At 45.3% G+C, this 14,204-nt stretch overlaps 2 pseudogenes across 1 annotated transcript; both read left to right on the top strand.

The window, feature by feature from the left end:
- The first annotated feature begins 288 nt into the window (after positions 1 to 288).
- On the top strand, positions 289 to 5,627 carry LOC147963228 (uncharacterized; annotated as a pseudogene). The gene is made up of 2 exons (XR_015608183.1): positions 289 to 1,570; positions 5,323 to 5,627. The product of XR_015608183.1 is annotated as an uncharacterized LOC147963228 (transcript).
- On the top strand, positions 1,570 to 5,218 carry LOC147963229 (uncharacterized; annotated as a pseudogene).
- Positions 5,628 to 14,204: the final 8,577 nt, after the last annotated feature.

Here is a 14,204-nt window from a genome sequence, read left to right as displayed (position 1 = left end):
ACACAAGAGTGACGGACAGGAGAGAAGTAAACCCACATGCTTCCCGATGAGCAGGCATCAAAGGGGTAATCAAGAAACTTCTTGTAATCGATCCCGGAAAATTACTAGCCTAGATGAGTCATCTATTTTGACTGGCTATATGAGTCATTTTGTTTGTATAAAATGCGCTCCGAATGTCTTTTTTTTTTACAAAAATATTGGACGAGAGAACACGTTTGTAAACGGGTCAGGCAGCATGAGCCATGAGGCGACACCGACGCGTGGGGCCCACTCCACTTTGGGTTGACCACCAACGAAAATCTTCTCCACGGCCTCCTCCTCATTCCCGCACCAACGCGTTCCCCTTTACCTCGCCGCCGGCGCCACCGCGCCGTCGCGCCGCCATGCTCCGCCTCCGCCTCCGATGCCGCGCCCTGTCCCAGCTCCTCCCGCCCCCATCCTCGTCTCCCATCTCCCAGCTCCTCGGCTACCACAGCCGCCTCCTCTCCGCGGCCGCGCCCGTCGTCTCCCCGAACCCTAGCTTCGCCGTCGAGGAGTACCTCGTCTCCACCTGCGGCCTGACCCGAGCCCAGGCACTCAAGGCCTCCCCCAAGCTCGCCCACCTCAGGTCCCCCGCCAACCCCGACGCCGTGCTCGCCTTCCTCGCCGGCCGCGGCCTCTCCGGCGCCGACGTCGCCGCCCTCGTCGCCAGGGAGCCCCAGTTGCTCTGCGCCAAAGTGGAGAGGACCCTGGCCCCCAACGTCGCCGCGCTCACCGGCGTTCTGAGATCGTCGGCCTCCTGTCGCTCGGATGCGGCAAACTCCGCTCTAGATCCGACGTCTCCAAGCTGCAGTACCACCTGTCCCTCTTCGGCTCCACCGACAACTTCCTCCATGCTCTCAAGCGCAAGGGATGCTCCATTCTCTGGGCTGACCTCGAGAGGGTGGTCAAGCCCAATGTCGCTTTCCTGCGAGAGTTTGGGCTTGGTCCTTGTGATATTGCCAAGCTGTGCGTCGCTCAGCCATGGCTACTCACCTCCAGGGCAGAGCGTGTCCGGGCGACGGCGGTGTGCGTCGAAGGTCTGGGTATACCCCGAGGGTCTGGGATGTTTAGGCATGCACTCAATGCTGTTGCATTCGTCAGCGAGGAGAAAATCGCCGCCAAAGTGGAGCACCTGAAGAAAACGTTCAGGTGGTCCGATGCTGAGGTGGGCATTGCTATTTCTAAGGCTCCAAATGTGCTGAATAAGACTAGGGAGTTTCTGCAGAGAAGGTCAGAGTTCCTCATCTCTGATTTGGGGTTGGAACCGGCATACATTGCTCGTCGCGCGGTAATGCTCTCGTACAGCCTGGAGGGCCGGCTAAGGCCCCGGAGCTACGTTGTGAAGTTTCTTAAGGCAAATGGATTGCTAGATCCTGACAGGGACTTGTATTCCGTGCTTGTAGTGACTGAGAAGGTATTCATGGAGAGGTACATATTCCCTCACAAGAAAGCTGCACCGTGCCTCGCTGGAGACTATGCTGATGCTTGCAAAGGGCTACTGCCGACTAATTTCAGATTTACATGAAGCAAGGACCGGCTATGGAAATTGGTAATTGTGTATGGCATAACAGAGTTTTCACCATTCCTAGTAAGCTGGTAATTCACATTAGTATTTTCCCCCCTAAATAGAGATTGGTTTTCTGCTGTAGTATGTCTTCCATATGCTGGTTTGGTCGCTGCTAATGCCTAATGAAATTGATAGTCTAATTCATGAACCCTGTGGTGTTGATGTATTGATGTTCTAGTTAAGTAGACATGAAAGCATCGCCTGCAATCTCTGGAAATGAGAGTCCATGAATATATTTGTGTTTCTGACTTCCATTTTTAGGATAATGGAAATTGAATATGTGGGTAGACCAATTTTCTTGTGAAACCAGAACCCAGAGAACAAGAAAGGATGAGAACTGTATTACATCATTTTCCAGTAAATATATCATATGAGTTGCTTTCATCCATATTTTTATTTCCATTTTCATTTCTGTCTTTTTTTTTGTTTTTCATCATTTACAGTTCATTTTTTCTATCCAGGTTATGCTTAGAAATGTATGTTTCCATTCGGTGTCTCATCATGCCTTTTGGTTTCTTTCCCATTTTCCTTCTAAGATTGAATATCTTTGTTCCTAAATCCTGTACCTGATTTTACTTCCGCTGAGAAAATTTCAAACTTGAAAAGGTAATCTATTTGGGACTAAACCATGGTCAACAATGAATTAGTCTCGTCATTTACATCTGTTTGTCAGAACTAGAGGGCCTGCTCAGGCCCTGATACTATGCTGTAAAGTTTCTCAAGGAAATTGATTGCTCAAGCGCAATCTGAGCTACAATAACGTTTTCATGGTGACCAATAAGGTTCTCATTGAAAATTTTCATATTGCCCTCACAAGGAAGCTGCCCCGCACCTAGCTAAAGAATATGCTGCCACTTGCAGAGGGGAAGTGCTATCTAATTTCTTTTTTTTTCTTGGAATACTTTTTTCTAGAAATCTGATCTCAAAACTGACAGCATTTATTTTGGCGCTAGCTGTTTCTGTTATGAAAAATACTTGGCTGTTCCCCGGATACTTAGAATTTTGGCTACCTTTGGAAAGCTTTATATTACTTTGCAATATTAAATGAACTTTAAATGCATTAGATATCTTGAGGACTACTAGGACTGAAGTTGTAGCCGTTGGGTCCATTTTATGCCAATATCCACACATACAGGTTAAACTTGGACTCTTGGAGTTAACAAGTTGGCATTGCGGTTGACACACTTGAGTTATTTTCCCCTTGTTTCTTTGATTTGTGTCATTCCCTGTTTGCACACAAACCCACGTTATGGTTGAGTAGATAATTAGAGGCGACATGAGCTGGTCGCTCTTCATCTTGTAGCACAAGGAAAAAGAGTCCTGGAAAGCACAGGAGGTGATGATGGTTCATGTAGCATTACTACTGGGTTCAATTCCATTACGCACATGGTACAGCATATCAGTCGAATTCCAGAGGGATTGATCCTTGCCTCATCTGTACATCCAGCCTATACACAGCTCGCCTTACTTAAAGGGTTCATCACTAACATCAGCGAAGAGGAAGATGCCCGGCGTACTTCTTTGATTAGACTCCGTTCTGGCGCTTTCCTGATTCCAATCATCCTTTCAGGTAGCAGTAGCCTTTTCTGATTTAAAAGCCTGGCTACCACGGTCCTTTCAGGTATATTCATTCTGTGTGCTAAGTGCTAACTAGAGAAGAGATAGCAGGCATGCACATAGGCTGTACAGGGGATGTTTATCTGGAAATATTGGTTTAGTCTAATCCATCCAAACTCAGTCTTCATTTTACTGAATTTAGGTTAGACGATGCCTTCTTTCTACCGGGATATGTTGGATGCAGACGCACACCGCCTCAATCCACAGACACCGGATATGGATTCTTGAATCTACAAGAATTTCTATGAAAACGTTTCATTTGCTTCTCTTCAATGAAAGTTTCATTTGCTTCTCTTCAATGTATCCCAAGAAATTCTTGACCCAACTGATGCTCAATCTTCTTGCAATCACAAAGAAAAAGAAAGAAAGAAGTAACTCGTCAAAATATTTTTGGTCACTCAATTTCTTTTATATTGTGAAAAAAGACAGGGCGTCTATCTAAAGCAAAATCGCTAAAAAAAATTATATCTAAAGAAAAGAGTCTAAGCCCAGAGCAGCCCAGCCTCTTTCACGCAGACGAAAAGCCCAGCCCACCAGTAAGTGTCTGTCTGTCAATGTGAGAGAGACTGGCCCACGGCTTCCCCGAGCTCCCTCCCTCCCCCCCTCGCCGCCGGCGCCGCCATGCTCCGGCGCCGAGGCCGCCTCCTCATCCAGATGCTCTCCACTCCCTCCGCCACCACCACCTCCCCTCTCCACCGCCCGGCCACAGCTACACGCTCGGAGCTGCATCCTCTCCTCTCCCCGCCGCCTCCTCTCCGGTGCCACAGCCCCCGGCATCTCCCCGACCACCGGGTTCGCCGTGGAGGAGTACCTCGTCTCCACCTGCGGCCTCACCCGAGCCCAGGCGCTCAAGGCCTCCCCCAAGCTCGCCCACCTCAGGTCCCCCGCCAACCCCGACGCCGTGCTCGCCTTCCTCGCCGGCCTCGGCCTCTCCGGCGCCGACGTCGCCGCCGTCGTCGCCCGGGACCCCAAGTTCCTCTGCACCGGCGTGGACAAGGGCCTGTCCCCCATCGTCCGGGGGCTCTCCGGCCTAGGTTTGTCACATTCTGAGATCGCGCGCCTCCTCTTGCAGTCCCCCAACAATTTCCGTTCCAGATCCATCGTCCCCAAGCTGCAGTACTACCTGCGCCTCTTCGGCTCCTCCGAGAGGCTGCTCCGTGCCACCAACTTCAACACCGCCCTCCTCGCATACAAGAGCAAGGTGGAGCTCAATGTCGCGTTCCTGTGTGTGGGTTCGGCGATCGCGATATGGCCAAGTTGTGCAGCTCGATACCGAGGATGGTCACCACCGACCTGGAGTGTGTTCAGAGAATGGTGGCATTGACCGAATCTCTCGGTGTGCCCCGGGGATCCGGAATGTTCAGGCATGCTCTCAGTGCTGTCGCATTCCGCGACAAGAAGCAGATCGCAGCCAAAGTGGATCACCTGAAGAAGACGTTAGGGTGGTCGGATGCCGAGGTGAGCACTGCTCTGCCTAAGGCCCCGTTTTTGCTCGCCAAGTCGAACGAATCACTGCAGCACAGCTCCGAGTTCCTCATGTCTGAGGTGGGGTTGGAACCGGCGTACATTGCTCATCGGCCAGTAATTCTCTGTTACAGCCTAGAGGGCCGGATGAGACCTCGGTACTATGTTGTAAGGTTTCTCAAGGAAAGTGGATTGCTCAAGCGCGACCCCAACTACTATACTGTTTTCAAGGAGACCGAGAAGTATTTCGTGGGGAAGTTCATATACCCTCACAAGGAAGCTGCACCACACCTTGCTGAAGATTATGCTGCAGCTTGCGGAGGGGAAGTGCCCGCTAGATTCAGATTTACATGAACCGAAGAATTCTGAGCAATATATGTAGTATCACGATGTAGTTCTGAAGCCAGATATGTTTTGGTCATTATTTTGTAATGGACAAGAAGATACATGTTCTCTAAAGATTTATGCGTCTTTCCAAAATCTATCATTTTGTTATGTATTGATTTCTCCTTTGTGCCATTCTAATCAGAAGATTACTTTATATGTTGAGCTTATGCTTCATGAACGTCATGAGAGGTTCAGTGCTTCATAAATAGTTGGTATTTACCATTTTACGAATTCCATTTCATATCACAGTTGTTTTTATTTTGTAGATTGTTGATTGCAGCATTGGAGATGCGTGAGCCACAAGCTGAGGTTTGGCCAACTTCAAATGCTTGAGACACCCAGGTCAGGGCAGGCCTGGGAGAGGCACTGATGATGGAGAGGGTGCAACTGGAAGACATGGAGACCCAACGACCTGGAACATCAACTCCTAAGCTTTCATAGGATGTACTAGCAAAATGCCTGTGTATTTCACGGAACATCAAGATGCATTTTTTTACAAAACACCTGTTGTGATTGACCCATGCAGGAGTAATCCCACGTGTAAAAACTAATGATATCTCGAGAATTTCATCAAAAAAAGATATCTCGAGATTTTCATCGAAAAAAATGATATCTCAAGAATTTCTCGAAAAAATGATATCTCAAGAAAAATGAGAGATAAGGTGAGAAGTGCGGCGCGGTCAGGGGCGTAGACAGGCCCCTGGCCTTGGCTCGGGGCGTGAGGGTTAAACCTAGGCTTGTTTATTGCTACAGTGGTGTACTGTAGCAAACTGTAGCCACAATGCCCTGAAGCTAGCCCGGGGTGTGCCGATATCCTAGCTACGCTACTGGGCGCGGTGGTGATTGATGGTCAGACTTAGCAGAGGCATGGGGATGGACGACGCTGGCAGCGGCCACCATGCCAGATTGTTACAGAGACTTCCTTTTTTAATTACTCAACAATGAAGTTGTGGGAGATAAGGATGAACGAGAGAGGTGCAGGTATCCTTTTGCGAAATTTTCATACTTTGCTTTCTATCCGTCAGATATAGATCGGACGGTCTATATTGCAAGATGCAGGCACACTATCATCACCAACTCGATTTTTTATAAGAGTAAAGATATGTGATTTTGTCAGGCCGTTCTTCTAAATCTGAAAGAAGTTTTCTGTCTATGAAGCAGACGACTTGTGATGATTATCAGGTGTCATTCAATTACTTTTAGACGATGTCCATAATCTTTTTGTGCAGTTCATGTTGGCAACCTTGCTATTGTGCCTGCAGGTTGAGGATATTGTCCATGCAGTGATCAGGCTTGCTAAGGAAACCCATGTGAGATACTTCATATTCGGAGGCTTTTACTTTCTCCTTTTTCATCACTAGCCTTAAAGATATGTTCCTCTCACAAAAAGCCGGTACCCGCATTTACCAAAACAAACTGTGAACTGCATTGGCTTCAGTCGCACGCATCACTGAATTCTCCCTCTGTGAATTTTGCGGTATGTTGAGTTGGTGATTAGTTCACTTGGTCTAATCATGTTAGTACACAAACTAAATATCCATATAAAACATGCCCAGTATATGACAGAACTTCATCCAATGTTATGAAGGATGAAAACCTTGATAGCTCGGCTGGTAAAGAAACTGAGGTGGCATGTTGATCTTTTTCCATCATGCTCTAATTCGTTGGTATGACCTATCGTTAAATTATTTTGCGGCGCCGGCTTTTGTTTGCACCTTGTGCTCATCATCTCTATGGTTGTTGTGTCAGGTTAGAGCATGGAGTGCACAGCCTTGCTCATGTGTGTGACGGCCTGATAAGCCAATTCCGCGGTTGTCAGATCCCCTGAGAGTGGATGCAGGACACAGGATTTGTCGGGCAGGTATTCATTTCTCTAGCACATGGCTAACAGAGAGACAAACATATGAATTGTTTGGACACGAATATAATGCTATATATGTTGTTAGAACTTAGCCCCTATTTTTTTCGATAAAGGGCTTTTCATTGAATTGAAATATCGAGTTGATACAACCGCATCAAAGATCACCCGGCCTCTGCATAGCTAGATGCACACAGCCAAAGTTTCAAAGTACTAGAAGCCAAAATAAAAAGGCAAAAAACGCCAGCAGTAGCGAAAAAAGATAAAAGAGGCCTAAGGTGATGCCGGTCCAATCCGAAGGTCACACCGCCATCCATGGGGGTAAAAAATGTCCCTGGCCGAGCACTCCAACCGGGTAGAAGCCATCATAAAAAAATCTCTGTCCTCCGGCCTCTGCAGGATAGACCATATACGGAGCCATCGCGAGCATATATGAATTACCTACATAGGAGATGAAACACTTTTATGATTAAAAACAATATCATTCCTGGTGAGCCACAACGCCCAACATAAGGCAGCCGCCCCCGCAAGAATGTGCTTAGACAATTGTTTATCTATTCCCGTCAACCAATTGCCGAACATATTCCGTACGCTGCGTGGAGGATATAGATTCGAAGCAATTTGGACTATTGCCCATACCGATCTAGCAAACTTGCAATCAAAAAATAGGTGTTTAATGGATTCATTATGATTGCAGAAAACACATTTTTTGCAGCCTTGCCAGTTTCGTCGAGCTAGATTGTCCCTAGTTAAGGTAACTCCTTTGTTGAGAAACCATAGGAAAATTTTCACTTTTAGAGGAATCTTAAGCTTCCACAATTTTCTATTATCAGATGGAACCTCGTTATGAACCAATGCATCATACATGGATTTAACCGAAAATCTTCCATTCAGATGCAGGTTCCATTTAAAGATGTCCGATTCAGCCGACAGTTGGACAGCTCCCAAACGAGTCAGCAAATCGTTCCATGCAGTCAGACGAGGTCCAGAAATCGTTCTGCGAAAAGAAATATCCGGGTGTTCTTGTCTCAATACCTGCTTAATCGTGACAAACTTATGTCTAACTATCCGATATGCACATTTAGAGGAGTAGTCCTGAGCCAGGTGTGTTCCCAGAATCGAATCTGGGAGCCGTCCCTAACCGAGAAAGTGCCAAATTGGAAAAAGAATTCTTTAGCTTTCATAACCCCACTCCAAAAATGAGAGTCACCTGGTTTCCAGTAGACCTGGGAGATTGCTTTGGACCCAACGTATTTATTACGAATGATCTCCTGCCAAACACCATCCTCAGTGAGTAATCTGTATACCCATTTGCTGAGCAATGCAATGTTTTTGATCTCAAGATCCTGGATTCCAAGTCCCCCTTGGCTTTTAGGACGACATAATATATTCCACCTAGCCAAGCGATATTTCTTTTTTTCATTGTCACTCTGCCAAGAAAACCTTGATCTAAAATAATCAAGGCGTTGGAGAACACCTTTTGGCAGATGAAAAAAAGATAGCATGTAAAGGACCATGTTGGTAAGAACCGAGTTGATCAAAACTAGTCGGCCCCCATAGGACAAGAGTTTGGCCTTCCAGCTCGCCAACCGTTTCTCCAGTCTCTCTTCAACATGTTTCCATTCAGCGATTGTCAAACGCCGATAATGAATAGGAATACCTAGATATCGAATCGGAAATTGGCCTAGTTGGCATCCAAATATATCAGCATATTCTTGTGAAGTTTCTATGGCTTCGCTAAAGCAGAAAAGTTCACTCTTATGAAAGTTTATCTTAAGGCCAGAAAGATCCTCAAAAGCACATAATAACAATTTGAGGTTTCTAGCCTTTTCTAGGTCGTGATTCAAAAACAAAATGGTGTCATCCGCATACTATAAGATTGACAGGCCTCCTTCTACTAGATGAGGAATGACCCCGGTGATTTGACTAGCTAGCTTGGCCCTCTCAATGAGAGTAACTAGCATATCAGCCACGATGTTGAAAAGGATAGGTGATGCAGGGTCACCTTGGCGTAGCCCCTTCCTAGTATGGAAATAATTGCCTACGTCACCGTTCACCTTGATAGCCACGCTACCTCCAGACACAAAGTTCTCAACCCATCGGCACCAAGTATCGGAAAACCCTTTCATACGAAGAGTTTGAAGCAAAAAAGGCCACTTCACCTTATCATAAGCTTTCTCGAAGTCAATCTTAAAGATGACCCCATTCAACTTTTTACGGTGGAGCTCATGAACAGTTTCATGTAGGACAGCAACACCGTCTAAGATGTTCCGTCCTTGCATGAAAGCTGTTTGTGTTGGTTTGACTACATGGTCTGCAACCCCATTCAGGCGGTTAGTCGCGACCTTGGTGAAAATTTTAAAGCTCACGTTTAATAAGCAAATCGGTCTATATTGTTGAATCCGATTGGCATCCTTTATCTTTGGTAAAAGGATAATTTCACCAAAATTGAGTCTGGAGATGTCTAGTCTATGAGCATGCAGTTCATTAAACAATTGAACCAGGTCAGACTTTAACATATCCCAAAAAAATTGATAAAACTCCGCCGGAAAACCATCCGGTCCCGGAGATTTGTTGTGTTGCATTTGAAAAATCGCAGTCCGTATTTCCTCCTCAGTGAAAGCAGAGGTTAGGAATTCATTTTCCGCAGCGGAAACCTGCTGGATGTCATGACAAATAGACTCATCCATCTCCAGCGTAGTTTCCGAGGAAGGACCAAATAAGTCTTTATAGTATTTTGTAATAAAGTCCTTGAGCGGAGCGTCCCCCTCAATGCGACCCTCGTCCTAATCAAGGGTGAATATTCGTTTCTTTCTATGTCTGCCATTGGCGAACATTTGAAAGTACTTCGTGTTATCATCCCCAAGTACCAACGAGTCGCTCTTGCACCGTTGGTACCATTTGATTTCCTCTTCGCGTAAGAGACGGGCTAGTTGCTCATTGAGATGACTTTTTTGCTCAATCTTAGCCGCAGATAGAAGCCTCACCTCTGCGATCTTATCTAAGGAGTCGATCATGACAGATAGTCGCAACTTCTCTTTCTTATAAATCCCAGCGGTGTGTTTAGCCCATCCGCGGAGGAATTGGCGCAACGCACGAATGCGATTATGTTGGAAATATGCCCTAGAGGCAATAATAAATTGGTTATTATTATATTTCCTTGTTCATGATAATCGTTTATTATCCATGCTAGAATTGTATTGATAGGAAACTTAGATACATGTGTGGATACATAGACAACACCATGTCCCTAGTAAGCCTCTAGTTGACTAGCTCGTTGATCAATAGATGGTTACGGTTTCCTGACCATGGACATTGGATGTCGTTGATAACGGGATCACATCATTAGGAGAATGATGTGATGGACAAGACCCAATCCTAAGCCTAGCACAAGATCGTATAGTTCGTATGCTAAAACTTTTCTAATGTCAAGTATCATTTCCTTAGACCATGAGATTGTGCAACTCCCGGATACCGTAGGAATACTTTGGGTATGCCAAACGTCACAACGTAACTGGGTGACTATAAAGGTGCACTACGGGTATCTCCGAAAGTGTCTGTTGGGTTGGCACGAATCGAGACTGGGATTTGTCACTCCGTGTGACGGAGAGGTATCTCTGGGCCCACTCGGTAGGACATCATCATAATGTGCACAATGTGATCAAGGAGTTGATCACGGGATGATGTGTTACGGAACGAGTAAAGAGACTTGCCGGTAATGAGATTGAACAAGGTATCGGGATACCGACGATCGAATCTCGGGCAAGTATCGTACCGCTAGACAAAGGGAATTGTATACGGGATTGATCGAATCCTCGACATCGTGGTTCATCCGATGAGATCATCGTGGAACATGTGGGAACCAACATGGGTATCCAGATCCCGATGTTGGTTATTGACCGGAGAAAGTCTTGGTCATGTCTGCATGCTTCCCGAACCCGTAGGGTCTACACACTTAAGGTTCGGTGACGCTAGGGTTATAGAGATATTAGTATGCGGTAACCCGAAAGTTGTTCGGAGTCCCGGACGAGATCCCGGACGTCACGGGGAGTTCCGGAATGGTCCGGAGGTAAAGATTTATATATATGAGAAGTCTTGTTTTGGTCGCCGGAAAAGTTTCGTGCATTATTGGTATTGTACCGGGAGTGCCGAAAGGGGTCCGGGGGTCCACCAAGGGGGTCCACCTGCCCCGGGGGGCCACATGGGCTGTAGGGGTGTGCGCCTTGGCCTATATGGGCCAAGGGCACCAGCCCCAAGAGGCCCATGTGCCAAGAGATAAGGGAAAGGAAGAGTCCTAAAAGGGGAAGGCACCTCCTAGGTGCCTTGGGGAGGATGGACTCCTCCCTGGCCGCACCCTTCCTTGGAGGAAGGGCCAAGGCTGCGCCACCCCCCTCTCCCTTGGCCCTATATATAGTGGGGGGAAGGGAGGGCAGCCGCACCTAAGCCCTGGCGCCTCCCTCTCCCTCCCGTGACACATCTCCCTCCTCCCGCAGCGCTTGGCGAAGCCCTGTTGGAATCCCGCTACTTTCACCACCACGCCGTTGTGCTGCTGGATCTCCATCAACCTCTCCTCCCCCCTTGCTGGATCAAGAAGGAGGAGACGTCGCTGCTCCGTACGTGTGTTGAACGCGGAGGTGCCGTCCGTTCGGCACTAGGATCATCGGTGATTTCACTAGTGCAGAACCGGGCAATAGCACCGGTTCGTAAGGCCCTTTAGTGCCGGTTCAGGAACCGACACTAAAGTTTCGGCACTAAAGGCCCCCCCCTTTAGTACCGGTTCAGCACGAACCGGTGCTAAAGGGGTACCACGTGGCACGAGCCAGCTCCAGGGGCCGGGAGCCCTTTAGTACCGGTTGGTAACACCAACAGGTACTAAATGGTTGTGGGTTTTTGTTTTATTTTGTATTTTTCAATTAAATTTGTGTTATCAATTTAATTTAGGATTGTTTTACGTTATAATGAGTTGTAGTCGTCATCATCATCATCATCGCATATTAATAAATAAATAAACTCTAGCTAGCTAAAAATCATCGTAGTCGTCGTCTAATTACCACTATTTAATCATCATAGTCATTACCGCTAGCGATGTAATCATCATCAACGTTGGCTAGCTTAAAGAGGAAACATTCACTTTGTAACAGAAGCAAAGATATCATCAAGTTCAACATAATCATCACCAACATCGAAGTTCAGGACACGGATCCATGAGACAAGTACTAATTAAGAGCATGAAGTAGTAGCTACTGATCCTGCTGCTCCCTCTCAGGTAGAATAGCATAGAACATGTATAGCTCTCCTGATTCATCATACTGGAGCATGCAGATGAATCTGTCTCCTAATCTTGGGTTGCGCTTCTCCTTACTGCCCCCTAGTACTTCTCTGCGATCGTTAACAATTTTGCTCCAATCTTTCACTATTAAGCATTCTTCGCTTTCAGAAATCCTGAATGCACTCATGTGCAATGTAGGAAATCTTGGTCGTAAGCTAACCATTGACATGCGACCTTTTGTCTCGATCCACTGAGGCACAACTGTCATCGGAAGTCCCTGTTGAACAACATCGTATAGTAATTAATATACTAAGCAATGAAAGTTTAGCTTCAAAAATAATGTATGCAAAAGATGCACTAATTAAGGACAAATATTTAAAATCTTACCATCTTTTGATTATAGATGTGACCGTAGTTCAATACGATCACCATTGGTCGCACGTTTTGAGTACTAACATTTCTAAGTTTAGGAAAAAATTTGTCTTGACAGTATTAAGATCCTCAAGCCATGAAACATAATGACTTATCTCCTTGCAGTTTAGTTGAGCCCCGGGGCAGTAGTAGGTCCTGTCTACCAAGCGCCGGACATGTTTGCTTGAACCGAAATAAGCTGACAATACAAATTAGTTGTCAACTATTTTTGAATAAACTGTATGAAAGACATAAACATATGCATGCATGGTTGAGAAAAACTCACCAAATGGTAGAACTGGAGGCGTTTGCACATCGACCCAGATGTCTATATTACCTTCAATATCATCTTCCGGACGAATATCAAAGGTGATAACCATATCAGGCTCAAATGCATAAGCCTTGCATAGTGCTTGCCAAGTTTTGCATTCAAAATGGGTGTATGTGTCTCCATTATATAATTTGACGTTGAAAGTATACCCATGCTCCGTCTTCAAGTAAACTCTCTTTACCTCCATATCATCTATAGCACTAAAACCTATCTTATCCAAGACAAAAATTCCTGCATGGCAGGGGATGCGCTAGTAGAATAGTGAAAATTTAAAATTATAAGTTGAAGCAAATGAAGCATAAGTTTTGCATTCAAATAATATATAATTGACAAAGTGACTTACTGTATCAACTTCGAATGTCTCATCCAGCTTGATGCTGAAGTGCCTACCATCAACAAGGAAATTTTGGTCGCACAGGCCGCGCTGGTCTTCACAGTGTTCGCACGTAATAAAATCTTTTTCGTCGTCAGATGACATTTCCTATATATGTTCATATAGGTGAAACATTAAACACCTATATCTAGCCAAATATATATTCATCTAACATTTGACATTAATATATCTAACTATATATTCAATTGACATTACTATATATTTAACTTTTCTATCTAATTCATCTAACATTCGACATTAATCTAACATTTATATAAACTCAAAATATATAAAAAATTAAATAAACAGAAAAACTCATATATTATTCAACTAGTTCTAATCTCATATATTATTTTTTTCTTGCTAAAAATAAACTAGTTATATTAATTATTCAACTAGTTCTAATCTCATATATTATTTTTTTCTTACTAAAAATAAACTAGTTATATTAATTATTCAACTAGTTCTAATCTCATATATTATTTTTTTCTTACTAAAAATAAACTAGTTATATTAATTATTCAACTAGTTCTAATCTCTAGTTCGACAATTTTTCTATCTAGCTAGCTAGCTAATTCATCTAACATTCGACATTAATCTAACATTCGATCATCTAATTAACTTTTCTAAAAAACAGAAAATAAGTAAAAAAAATGTGTGTGTGTGTATGTGTGTGTGTATGCATGTGTCAATGTGTGTGTATATATACGTATATGTGTGTACGTACGTATGTGTGTATGTGTGTGTGTATGCGTGTGTGTGTGGTATATGTGTGTGTGTGTGCGGCCCGGCCCGTACGCCGCCGCCCCGTACGTACGAGCGGGGGCGCCGGCGTACGGGGCGGGGGCGCCGGTGTGTGTGTGTATGTGTGTGTACGTATGCATGTGTGTGCGGGAGCGAGAGAGA

This window comes from Triticum urartu, chromosome 6A (assembly GCF_056163025.1).
Source record: "Triticum urartu cultivar PI428250 chromosome 6A, HENAU_Tu73, whole genome shotgun sequence".
NCBI lineage: Eukaryota > Viridiplantae > Streptophyta > Magnoliopsida > Poales > Poaceae > Triticum > Triticum urartu.
Note: the sequence above shows the minus strand (reverse complement) of the source record. Positions and strands in the feature narration are given on the sequence as shown.